Genomic DNA, 13789 nt, shown 5'->3' with positions numbered 1-13789 from the left:
CATGTGGCCCCCCGGGGCAGGTGGCCCCACCCAGTGGACCCCCGGGACCCTTCCGGTGGTCCCGGTACAATACCGATGACCCCGAAACTTGTCCCGATGGCCGAAATAGCACTTCCTATATATAATTCTTTACCTCCGGACCATTCCGGAACTCCTCGTGACATCCAGGATCTCATCCGGGACTCCGAACAACTTTCGGGTTACCGCATACTAATATCTCTATAACCCTAGCGTCACCGAACCTTAAGTGTGTAGACCATACGGGTTCGGGAAACATGCAGACATGACCGAGATGACTCTCCGGTCAATAACCAACAGCGGGATCTGGATACCCATGTTGGCTCCCACATGTTCCACGATGATCTCATCGGATGAACCACGATGTCAAGGACTTAATCAATCCCGTATACAATTCCCTTTGTCTATCGGTACGACACTTGCCCGAGATTCGATCGTCGGTATCCCGATACCTTGTTCAATCTCGTTACCGGCAAGTCTCTTTACTCGTTCCGTAACACATCATCCCGTGATCAACTCCTTGATCACATTGTGCACATTATGATGATGTCCTACCGAGTGGGCCCAGAGATACCTCTCCGTTTACACGGAGTGACAAATCCCAGTCTCAATTCGTGCCAACCCAACAGACACTTTCGGAGATACCTGTAGTGTACCTTTATAGCCACCCAGTTACGTTGTGACGTTTGGCACACCCAAAGCACTCCTACGGTATCCGGGAGTTGCACAATCTCATGGTCTAAGGAAATGATACTTGACATTAGAAAAGCTTTAGCATACGAACTACACGATCTTGTGCTATGCTTAGGATTGGGTCTTGTCCATCACATCATTCTCCTAATGATGTGATCCCGTTATCAACGACATCCAATGTCCATGGTCAGGAAACCGTAACCATCTATTGATCAACGAGCTAGTCAACTAGAGGCTTACTAGGGACATGGTGTTGTCTATGTATCCACACATGTATCTGAGTTTCCTATCAATACAATTATAGCATGGATAATAAATGATTATCATGAACAAGGAAATATAATAATAACTAATTTATTATTGCCTCCAGGGCATATTTCCAACAATAAGTACTCAACTAATGCACAGGTAAAACTCAAATAAGAGATCTAACCAGAAGGTTCAACTTAAGAACTCCGGTTGGCAAAAAGAATCAAATCGAACGAAGCAACGAAAGACAAACGGCGAAAGAAAACAACTTTTTCTAGCAATCTGGATCTAGGGCAAATTTTACAGTAGCAAAATCTTGTTCAAGTTGATTAAACGAATAGAGGGTTTCGAGACGAAACTCTAGGCGCTTGAATCGCCTGATTCCGATAAACGAGCGAAAAGTAAACTAAAACGAAAATCGGATCAGGAATCGCGATCAGAAAAATCGCGGATTTAATCCGAGAAAAAAAAACGACGAACGCTCGCAAAAATAAATAAACCAGAAAAACCAATCTATTTAAAAAAAACCGAATCTATTAAACCGACGAAAACCGAACGGTTTTTTTAAAATCGAAGGCACGAAAAACGAGGTGCGGCGGCGAACCTCGGCGGCGGCGGCGGCGTCCGGCGACGGCGGCGCGAGGCGGCGCGGGCGGGTGGCGGCGGCGGCGCGGGCGGCGAGCAGCGGCGGGACCGGGCGGCGGCGCGGGCGGCGAGCAGCGGCGGGACCGGGCGGCGGCTAGGGTTGGGGCTGGGGCGGCTAGGGTTCCCCGGGGATGGGCCTCGGCTTATAAAGCCTAGCCGGGCCAGAGTCCTAGTCGGACACGGCCCGTTAGGTCGGTTCGTTTTTTTTAAATTTATTTCCGCTCGAAAAAAATAAAAAGAAATACTAAACGGACTCCAAAAATCCCGAAATAAATTTTCCCGGGCTTCTAAAATCAAGCCCGACAAAGTGAACATTTATTTGGGGGCCTAAATGTAATTTTGAAAAACGCACATTTTTCCTAAATTCAAATAAAACACCGAAAAACTCTGAAATAAAATCTTGTTTGATTTTATTATTAAATCCTCAATATTTCTGTATTTTGGGAAAGTCATTTTATTCCCTCTCTCATATTTTTTGTAATAGAAATAATTGATGATAAAATAAATAAAATCAAATGATCCTATTCTCAAAATTTGAGAAAACTCAAATATGAAAATAACGAAATCCCCAACTCTCTCCATGGGTCCTTGAGTTGCGTAGAATTTTCTAGGATCAACCAAAATGCAAAAATATGATATGCAATGATGATCTAATGTATAACATTCCAAATTGAAAATTTGGGATGTTACAGACTTGCATATTCGACGTAATCTCAATTTGAATAATGTAGCCCCAAGTGCCGGGTCGTAAGCCTGCAGCGACTCGGGACTATTCCTTTCATTGTAGAATAAATCATATCCATTGATAAAATAATAGCCTTTGCGCTGAATCGACTTTGAAAATCTCAATCATAATATTTAGTTACTGATAACCATAATAAAAATCCAGCCATGTTAGCTATTAAAGATTTGAATAACCCGGTTTGAAAACCTCAATCATTCAATATCATAATGAAAATCCAGCCAAGTTTGGCTATTTAAAGATTTAAATACCTTATCTGTTGACAAGTAAATCCGGAGTTTAAATACCCGGCGGCTCTTGATCGATGGTGATTTAATACGCCTCCATTGTAAACCGGATTTCTTATAACCCGGCGGCTTATGGCCTTTGAGAAAAATCAAGAATTGATAACCCTTTTGAGACACCAATTTCAATATTTGATGATGGGCTAGAACTTAATCATTTATGTAAGTCATAGCTCTATAAATCCTGCACAGAGTTTAAACAACATATGCCCTGGCGACTTAACGTCAAAAGCCAGGGCGGGTAACCACCCAAATGTAGTCTTATCCTGCACACAAGTAAATCACAAGATCCCTTGGCGGTTTACCGCAGGGCGGGTCATAATATCCCACATATAACCATTGCGATATTGAATTTGTACTGCCTGTTTACATGACCTGTGCAGTAAGGGTGATAACCCAATCCTTAGAAGCCAATACTTCCAAATATATGATGATTGTCACATGCTGGCGACTTATCATCCAAAGCCAAGACAGGTTTAAACGAAACCACACTTATACTTAGATCTGAACAAAAAAGGTCTCAAGACAAAACCAAAGATTGTTTGCAAAAACTTAAACCAAATAAAAATCGAGGTTTTTGATTCGAATACGATCAGTAAACCGTTCCAAAGGGGTTAAGCTAGGATTCGAATACGATCATGTAGCCCCCAGTGGCTTTGGCGTTGCGCCGATCAAGAGGGCACCGACTGCTATGTTCTCTTTGGTTCAAATACGACCTATGTTTGAACAGGAAGCCCCCAAATGACCTTGAGAGGTTTTTAACTACCATGATTCGAATACGATCCAAGTCGGACCCAAAAGGGGTTAAGCTATGATTCAAATACGATCAAGAAGCCCCCTAGTGAGTTTGGCATTGCGCCGATCAAGAGTGTCCCGACAGCTATGTTCTCTTTGCTTAGAATACGACCTATGTTTGAACAGGAAGCCCCCAAATGACCTGTAAATGTGGCTATGAGCCGGATCAAAGGGTAATCATAGCTTAGCTCAATAAGCCGGAAGCCCCCAAGTGATATATTTCTGAGGTGTGCTCGCCGGGTGCCTATGTTTGAGTTGTGCTGTGCAACAAACTCTCTTTGGTCCCTGTAATTTTTTTTCTGAAAACTCGAACTTGCGAGATATGAATTCTTTTTAAACCGGAATTTCAAACCGTATATTTAGAGTTCCAAAGCTTTGTGGGAGACAGGTTTACCTTGAGCCGGATTGTAAACCGAAGCATCATTGTGAGTCGGAAATTCTCTGACGGCCTTTAAATTTTTACCAATATGGCGGTAGCCTCCGGGACCGGGTTATTTTACCCTCCAACGACCCGGAGTTCTTGAATTTTGCCGAAACTGGCAACATTTGCTGGGTCCTGTCATCATAGCCCCCGAGTCTCAAGGCGACTCAAGGAGTTGGCTTGAGATTCTTCATAATTAACCATGATATAAACCGGTATGAGTCTTTCAACAACTCAGTGATATAACAGTCCCTTTTGCAGTAAACATCTTGTCCTGCATTAAAGAACTTGCAAGCCAGAGTAATTGCTCTTTTTAAAGAACGCAATATGTAATATAAAAATATACTGGATGGATTTCACCTGATATGTTACACCAGAAATTATACACTGCGGAGTTGAGGGTCACCACGGTGAAGCTAAAATCAACCATGGCCGAGTCGGCCGTGGGAGTAGACAGATAATCCGGCCGTAGTGTTGTAAGCCAGTGCAGATGAGAGAGTCGGCCGTGGTATTATAAGCCGGCGCGAACAAGAGAGTTGGTTGTGGCCGCAACGTTTGTGAACCGGCACGGACACACGAGTCGGCCGCAGGCGCAGACGGATGAGTCGACCTCGTGTTGACATAAACCGAACGGCGGGGGCGGCGACTTGCACACGTATCCGTCGAGTAGCGTAACACGCGCAGGCACCAATGCAGACGTCGTCGAGTCGTACTCCGTACTCAGGGTCTTGGCGTCACTTTTATAGTGAATAATTGTCCTGCATATAATAACACTGTAGGACAGAGTAATTGTTCTTACCAGAATTAATAAGTACAATAAAAATAATTTAGACAGATATCACCTGATATATTTGGACGATAGATGATCTCCATGTAATGCATTGTCCATCAAAATGTCTGTGAGCGTGTAACAATGAAATTGATACTGTGTGGTAATCTGACTTAACAGATTGTTCTTCGACGGGTAAAACGGCCACCACAACTCGTCTGACATGCGTACGGCAATTAGTACTAAATAGCACAAATTGATGATCACGTGCTTGTTCCTTGACTGATACGACTGGTTATACTGTTTGATCAACCAGTAGTACTTGCTGCACTGGCCCTCTTCTTTTATGAAGAAAATTAGCACGGGATCGTGAAGATGTTTCGTACGCCTGCGGCGGCTATGCCGATTGATATTCATGTGAGACCAACATACCAAGACGGTGGTTTGAACAACACGAGGCAGAGGCACGTCACAGGAGACTTGAAGGCGACAGCGAGTAGAACCACGGCGACGGGGCGGCTCGACATGCGGCATGGTCGTGGGCGGCTCCATGGCTATCGCGAAGCCACGACAGCGGCTCGGTGCAGGCGGGTCACAGCAGGGCCTAATCCGGGAAGCCCAGGGCGGAAGTGGTCAGCCGATGGCGACCCGGCTTGCTGTAGGGGCGGAAGCCAAGAACAACGGCGGCTCGGGGCCAGCCCGATGGAGATCAGTCAACTCGCCCACGGAATCGCGCGGGGACATGCCGCAGCGGCAGGTTGATGCTAGGCTGCCTGGAGATAACGCGAGACGGAAACGGCTCGAGGCGACACCGCCGCGGCAGTTTGATGCGTCGGCAGAGGCCACAACTGCGGAACGACGCAGGGGTGACCGGCGGCTCAGCATGGCACAATGAAGCGGCGGCAGCCGCGTAAGTCACGACGGCGGTCGATGGCGGGGCCGTGGAGACGGCGGTTCGAGACCGACCATGGCCGTTCGGCGGAGGCGAGACGCGACGACGCGCGGGAGCCTGGCGCGGAGGCTAAGAGGCAGGCTTGGTCCGAAGCGAGCAGCAGGGCGCATCGCGGCGAGGTGAAGGCGGCTTGGGCAGGCGGGCGCGTAACCCGCGGTCAGTAGAGGAACGGAGGGCTGGTCCGGCGACTCTACGCGGGACGCAGCGGAGGAGCGGAGACCCGGGGCACCCGGTCTGGCGACTCGGCGCGAGACGGCGGTTGCCCGGAGTGGCGGAGCAACTCGCAGGCGTGGCCGTGAAGGAATCTGAATCCAATCCACTTCCGGGTCCTTGGCTCGGTCTCTGTCCTTTGAATTGTTTTTGTCAGGTGGACTCACGTAGTATTTTTCTTCCCTATTTCTTGACTCGGTCTCCATCTCCTGGTAGCTTCCTTGTGTGCATGTATTAATCGAAGCTTGACCAAAGGAAAAAAACTGATTTTGGTTTCAGATTACGTACGAGTCAAAGATGCTAGCGTGTACTCTTGAACTTGATCAATCTTCATGTTAGGGAAAGGTAGCAGCAGCAATAATTTATTCCCTTTGTGACTTGAAGTCTAGGAATCACGGACACGGAACAGTGAAAAACTTGGGACAATTGCAGCGCTTCTGGTGGGATATGCTTTCTTCGGCGACTTGTGATCACCCTCGCCGTACAGCACGCAACCCTAAAATCTGCTGTCATCAAAAACTTTTGTCTTGGGGCGGCCGTACAACACGTGAGGCGGCCGTACAACATGTAACCCTAAAATCAGTCCCAATTTCATATCCGCTGCCGCAGAACGCTTCGTCAATCTTGACTGATGAACTTTATAGTTGATGTGGATTTTTCACGCCGGCTCTCGTTGAGCCGGAAAATTGTGAACTTCTCAACCCATAAAAAAGATCTCTCCAAGAACTCAACACCACCATGCGCAGGCCCCACGGTGGGCGCCAACTGTGGTGGAATTGTCACGACAGATGTTCTTAGTGTCAGGACTTAGTCGCGCGGCCAACGCATCTATGTGATAGCTTGAGAGGGGTTGAGCGGGATGAGAGACGCGATGTTTTACCCAGGTTCGACCCCTCACGGTGGAGGTAAAAGCCTACATCCTGCTTCATTGATATTGATGATGATGATCACGGTTACAAGAGTGCTCAGCCTACATCCCGCTTCATTGATATTGACGTGATATGGAGGTAAAAACGGACAACGAGGAAAATACTCGGATGCATGAGATGATCACATATGTAAATGATATGCACATGATGACATGATATGAAAAGCATGACATGAACAAAATGCAAAACGAAGACAAAACCCAACCACGAAGGGAATCTCATAACTTAAAGCCGGAAATGGCAAGAGTCGGAGTTACAAATATGGCAAGTTACATCCGGGGTGTTACAGGGTGGAAGGCTCGGCCTTATGCCTGGTGTTTTGTTCCACTCTTGCCGCCCTAGTTTCCGTCATACCGGTGTTATGTTCCTTGGTTTTGCGTTCCTTACCCGGTTGGGTGTTATGGGAACCCCTGACAGTTCGCTTTGAATAAAACTCCTCAAGCAAGGCCCAACCTTGGTTTTACCATTTGCCACCTAAGCCTTTTTGTCGTGGAATTGTCACGACAGATGTCCTTAGTGTCAGGACTTAGTCGCGAGGCCAACGCATCTATGTGATAGCTTGAGACGGGTTGAGCGGGACGAGAGACACGATGTTTTACCCAGGTTCGGCCCCTCACGTCGGAGGTAAAAGCCTACATCCTGCTTCGTTGATATTAATGATGATGATTATGGTTACAAGAGTGCTCTATCCCGAGAGCTATTGTCTAAATCTAACTTGTCCAATTTGTGGAACTTGTCAATCTTGTTCCTTTTGGGGAGCCTTGCCCCTCCTTATATATGTTAAAGGGGCGGGTTACATGACTAGTCCTAATAGGATTAGGATTACTCAATTACAAGTGGAGTCCTAGTCTTGCTTCCTTTGTAAGGGAATATTCCTTACGCTTTCCTCTTAAGCCGGCTCACCATAATATGAGCCGGCCTTCTGGGCCTTGGGCCTAGTCCTTTATCTGACCCGTCGTCGGGGCCATCTGTGAGTCACCAGGCTCGTGAGTCGTCAGACCAGTGAACCGCCAAACTCGTAAGTCGCCAACCTCTGGCGGGTTACCAATGAAACGCCAAGTCCTAGCCGGGTCATATATCCGGCCAGGTCATACCATGGGGTATATCCCCGACACTTTTCCCTTGGGTTCCGCGGACTCAAGGGTCATATTTATTTTAAACCCCCGGGCCAGTGCTCCTTTGAGTGTTGGTCCAAAACAGAGCCACTTGCAGCGCCACCTCGGGGAAACTTGAGGGTTTGTTTTAGTTGTATGTAGTGTTCATCCGGTGTGCCCTAAGAACGAGATATGTGCAGCTCCTATCGGGATTTGTCGGCACATCCGGGCGGTCTTGGTGGTCTTGTTTTACCATTGTCGAAATGTCTTGTAACCGGGATTCCGAAACTGATCGGGTCTTTTCGGGAGAAGGAATATCCTTCGTTGACCGTGAGAGCTTGTGATGGGCTAAGTTGGGACACCCCTACAGGGTATAAACTCTTGAGAGTCGTGTCCGCGGTTATGTGGCAGAAGGGAATTTGTTAATATGCGGTTGTAGAGAAATTGACACTTAACTTAATTAAAATGTTTCAACCGCGTGTGTAACCGTGATGGTCTCTTTTCGGTGGAGTCCGGGAAGAGAACACGGTCTTGTGTTATGCTTGAACGTAAGTAGCTTCAGGATCACTTCTTGATCACTTATAGCTTCTCAAACGTGCGTTGCTTCTCTTCTCGCTCTTATTTGCGTAAGTTAGCCACCATATTGCTTAGTGCTTGCTGCAGCTCCACCTCAATACCTTTTCCTACCCATAAGCTTAAATAGTCTTGATCTCGCGGGTGTGAGATTGCTGAGTCCTCGTGACTCACGGATACTTCCAAACAGTTGCAGGTGCCGAGGATACCAGTGCAGGTGACGATACCGAACTCAAGTGGGAGTTCGATGAGGATTCGGGCCGTAACTATGTTTCTTTTCTGGATGATCAGTAGTGGAGCCCAGTTGGGACTATCGGGGATCTAGCATTTGGGGTTGTCTTCCTTTATTTTGGTTTCGTAGTCAGACCTTTGATTGTACCTTGGATGATGTATGGATTATTTATGTATTGTGTGAAGTGGCGATTGTAAGCCAACTCTTTATCCCTTTCTTATTCAGTACATGGGATGTGTGAAGATTACCCCTCTTGCGACAAGCCTACCATGAGGCTATGCCTCCAAGTCGTGCCCCGACACGTGGGAGATGTAGCCGCATTGTGGGTGTTACATAGAGTGACAGAAGCTTAAACCCTAGTTTATGCGTTGCTTCATAAGGGGCTGATTTGGATCCATATGTTTCATGCTATGGTTAGGTTTACCTTAATACTTTTGTTGTAGTTGCGGATGCTTGCAATGGGGGTTAATCATAAGTGGGATGCTTGTCCAAGTAAGGACAATACCCAAGCACCGGTCCACCCACATATCAAATTATCAAAGTACCGAGCGCGAATCATATGAACGTGATGAAAACTAGCTTGACGATAATTCCCATGTGTCCTCGGGAGCGCTTTACTTCATATAAGAGTTTGTCCAGGCTTGTCCTTTGCTACAAAAAGGATAGGGCCATCTTGCCGCACCTTATTTACTTTTATTACTTGCTACTCATTACAAATTACATTATCACAAAACTATCTATTACCGATAATTTCAGTGCTTGCAGAGAATACCTTACTGAAAACTGCTTATCATTTCCTTCTGCTCCTCGTTGGGTTCGACACTCTTACTTATTGAAAAGCTACGATAGATCCCCTACACTTGTAGGTCATCAGTGACTTTGCCACAAATATGATGTCAACTACATGATTATGCAAAGCAATATGACAATGATGAAGCGCGTCATAACAAACAGAATAGTGGTAAGTTGAATGGCAATATATCTCGGAATGGCTATGAAAATGCCATAATAGGTAGGTATGGTGTCTGTTTTGAGGAAGGGATATGATGGGGTTATGGTACCGGCGAAAGTTGCGCGGTACTAGAGAGGCTAGCAATGGTGAAAGGGTGAGAGTGCGTATAATCCATGGACTCAACATTAGTCATAAAGAACTCACATACTTATTGAAAAAATCTATTAGTTACCGAAACAAAGTACTACGCGCATGCTCCTAGGGGGGTAGATTGGTTTGAAAATACCATCGCTCATCCCCGACTGCCACTCATAAGGAAGACAATCAATAAATAAATCATGCTCCAACTTCTTCACATAACGGTTCACCATACGTGCATGCTACGGGAATAACAAACTTTAGAACAAGTATTTCTCAAATTCACAACTACTCAACTAGAATGACTCTAATATCACCATCTTCATATCTCAAAACGATCATCAAGTATCAAACTTCTCATAGTATTCAATGCACTTTTTATGATAGTTTTTATTATACCCATCTTGGATGCCTATCATATTAGGACTAATTTTATAGCCAAAGCAAATTACCATGCTGTTCTAAAGGACTCTCAAAATTATATAAGTGAAGCATGAGAGATCATTAATTTCTATAAAATAAAACCACCACCGTGTTCTTAAAGATATAAGTGAAGCACTAGAGCAAAATTTTCTAGCTCAAAAGATATAAGTGAAGCACATAGAATATTCTAATAAATTCTGATTCATGTGTGTCTCTCCAAAAGGTGTGTACAGAAAGGATGATTGTGGTAAAATAAAAAGCAAAGACTCAAATCATACAAGACTCTCCAAGCAAAACACATATCATGCGGTGAATAAAAATATAGCCTCAAGTAAAGTTACCGATAGACGAAGACGAAAGAGGGGATGCCTTTCGGGGCATCCCCAAGCTTAGGATTTTGGTTGTACTTGAATTTTACCTTGGTGTGCCTTGGGCATCCCCAAGCTTAGGCTCTTGCCACTCCTTATTACAAAATCCATCAAATCTTTACCCAAAACTTGAAAACTTCACAATACAAAACTTCAACAGAAAATCTCATGAGCTCCGTTAGTATAAGAAAATGAACCACCACTTCAAGGTACTGTAATGAACTCATTATTTATTTATATTGGTGTTAAATCTACTGTATTCCAACTTCTCTATGGTTCATACCCCCCGATACTAGCCATAGATTCATCAAAATAAGCAAACAACACACGAAAAATAGAATCTGTCAAAAACAGAACAGTCTGTAGTAATCTGTAGGTTTCTAATACTTATGTAACCTCAAAAATTATGAAAAAATTGGTGGACGTGAGGAATTTGTCTATTAATCATCTTCAAAAAGAATCAACCTAATCACACTCTCCAGTAAAAAATGGCAGCAAATCTCATGAGCGCTAAAGTTTCTATTTTTTACAGCAAGATAGCAAAGACTTCCCCCAAGTCTTCCCAAAGGTTCTACTTGGCACAAACACTAATTAAAAGCATAAAACCACATCTAAACAGAATCTAGATGAATTATTTATTACTCCCTCCGTTCCGAATCACTCGTCGCAAAAAATGGACATATCTAGATGTATTTTAGTTCTAGATACATCCATTTCTGCGACGAGTAATTTGGAACAGAGGGAGTACTAAACATAACTAAAAAGCAAGAAACACAAATAAAATTGGGTTTCCTCCCAACAAGTGCTATCGCTTAACGCCCCTAGCTAGGCATAAAAACAAGAATAGATCTAGGTATTGTCACCTTTGGTATGCAATCCATAAGTCGCTCTCATAATAGATTCATAAGGTAATTTAATTTTCTTTGTAGGAAAGTGTTCCATGTCTTTCCTTAACGGAAATTGGAATATAATGTTTCCTTATTTCATATCAATAATTGCACCAATCGTTCTAAGGAAAGGTCTACCAAGAATAATAGGACATGAAGGATTGCAATCTATATTAAGAATAATGAAATCTACGGGCACATAGTTCCTATTTGCAACAATAAGAACATCATTAATCCTTCCCATAGGTTTCTTAATAGTGGAATCCACAAGATGCAAATTTAAAGAACAATCATCAAATTCACGGAAACCTAACACATCACACAAAGTATTTGGAATCGTGGAAACACTAGCACCCAAATCACATAAAGCAAAGCATTCATGATCTTTAATTTTAATTTTAATAGTAGGTTCCCACTCATCATAAAGTTTTCTATGGATAGAAACTTCTAATTCAAGCTTTTCTTCATAAGATTTCATTAAAGCATCAACGATATGTTTGGTAAAAGCTTTATTTTGATCATAAGCATGAGGAGAATTTAGCACGGATTGCAATAAGAAAATACAATCTATCAAAGATAAATTATCATAATTAAATTCCTTGAAATCCAAAATAGTGGGTTCATTGATATGTAAAGTTTTTACCTCTTTAATCCCACTTTCACCAATTTTTGCATCAAGATCTAAAAACTACGAATCATTGGGACACCTTTTAGCTAAAGTTGACTCATCTCCAGTCCCATCATTATCAAGATTCATATTACAAAACAAAGATTTAATAGGGGACACATCAATCACTTTTAGATCTTCATCCTTATTATCGTGAAAACTAGAAGAACACGCTTTTATAAAACAATCCTTTTTAGCACGCATCCTAGCGGTTCTTTCTTCGCACTCATCAATGTAAATTCTCATGGCTTTGAGAGACTCATTGATATCATGCTTAGGTGGAATAGATCTAAGTTTCAAAGAATCACCATCAAGAGAAATTCTATCCATGTTACTAGCCAACTCATCAATCTTAGACAATTTTTCCTCAAGCAAAGCATTGAAATTCTTTTACAAAATCATAAATTCTTTAACACTAGTCTCAAAATCATAGGGAATATTATTAAAATTTCCATAAGAGTTGTTGTAGGAATTACCATAATTATTAGAGGAATTACTAGGAAACAGCCTAGGATTAAAGTTTCCTCTATACGCGTTGTTACCAAAATTGTTCCTACCAACAAAATTCACATCCATAGATTCATTATTATTCTCAATCAAAGTAGACAAAGGAATATCATTAGGATCAGAAGAAACACTCTTATTAGCACACAATTTCATAAGTTCATCCATCTTTCCACTCAAAACATTAATTTCTTCAATAGCATGAACCTTTTTACTAGTAGATCTTTCGGTGTGCCATTGAGAATAATTAACCATAATATTATCTAGGAGTTTAGTAGCTTCTCCGAAAGTGATTTCCATAAAAGTGCCTCCCGCGGCCGAATCTAAACGATTTCTAGAAGCAAAATTCAATCCGGCATAAAAATTTTGTATGATCATCCATAAATTTAATCCATGAGTAGGGAAATTACGTATCATTAATTTCATCCTCTCCCAAGCCTGTGCAACATGCTCATGATCAAGTTGCTTAAAATTCATGATATCGTTTCTAAGAGAGATGATCTTAGTGGGAGGAAAATACTTAGAGATAAAAGCATCTTTGCACTTATTCCATGAATCAATACTATTTTTAGGCAAAGATGAAAACCAAGTTTTAGCACGATCTCTAAGCGAAAACGGAAATAGCTTCAATTTAACAATATCATTATCCACATCTTTCTTCTTTTGCATATCACATAAATCAACAAAATTGTTTAGATGGGTAGTGGCATCTTCACTAGGAAGGCCAGAAAACGGATCTTTCATGACAAGATTCAGCAAAGCAGTATTAATTTCAAAAGATTTAGCATCAGTAAGAGGAGCAATCGGAGTGCTAATAAAATCATTATTGTTGGTACTGGAGAAATCACACAATTTACTATTATCTTGAGCCATCGTAACAAACAATCAATCCAACACACAAGCAAACAAAAAGCAAGCAAAAAGAGACGGGCGGAAAAGAGGCGGACGGAAAAGAAGGCGAATAAAATGGCAAGGGTGAAGTGGGGGAGAGGAAAACGAGAGGCAAATGGCAAATAATGTAATGCGAGGGATAAGATTTTGTGATGGGTACTTAGTATGTCTTGACTTGTGCGTAGATCTCCCCGGCAACGGCGCCAGAAATCCTCCTTGCTACCTCTTGAGCTTGCGTTGGTTTTCCCTTGAAGAGGAAAGGGTGATGCAGCACAGTAGCGTAAGTATTTCCCTCAGTTTTTGAGAACCAAGGTATCAATCCAGTAGGAGACTACACGCAAGTCCCTCGTACC

The sequence above is a fragment of the Triticum urartu genome, chromosome 6, assembly GCF_003073215.2.
Source record: "Triticum urartu cultivar G1812 chromosome 6, Tu2.1, whole genome shotgun sequence".
Lineage (NCBI taxonomy): Eukaryota > Viridiplantae > Streptophyta > Magnoliopsida > Poales > Poaceae > Triticum > Triticum urartu.
The sequence above is the reverse complement of the archived record's forward strand: the minus strand, read 5'-3'. Positions refer to the sequence as shown.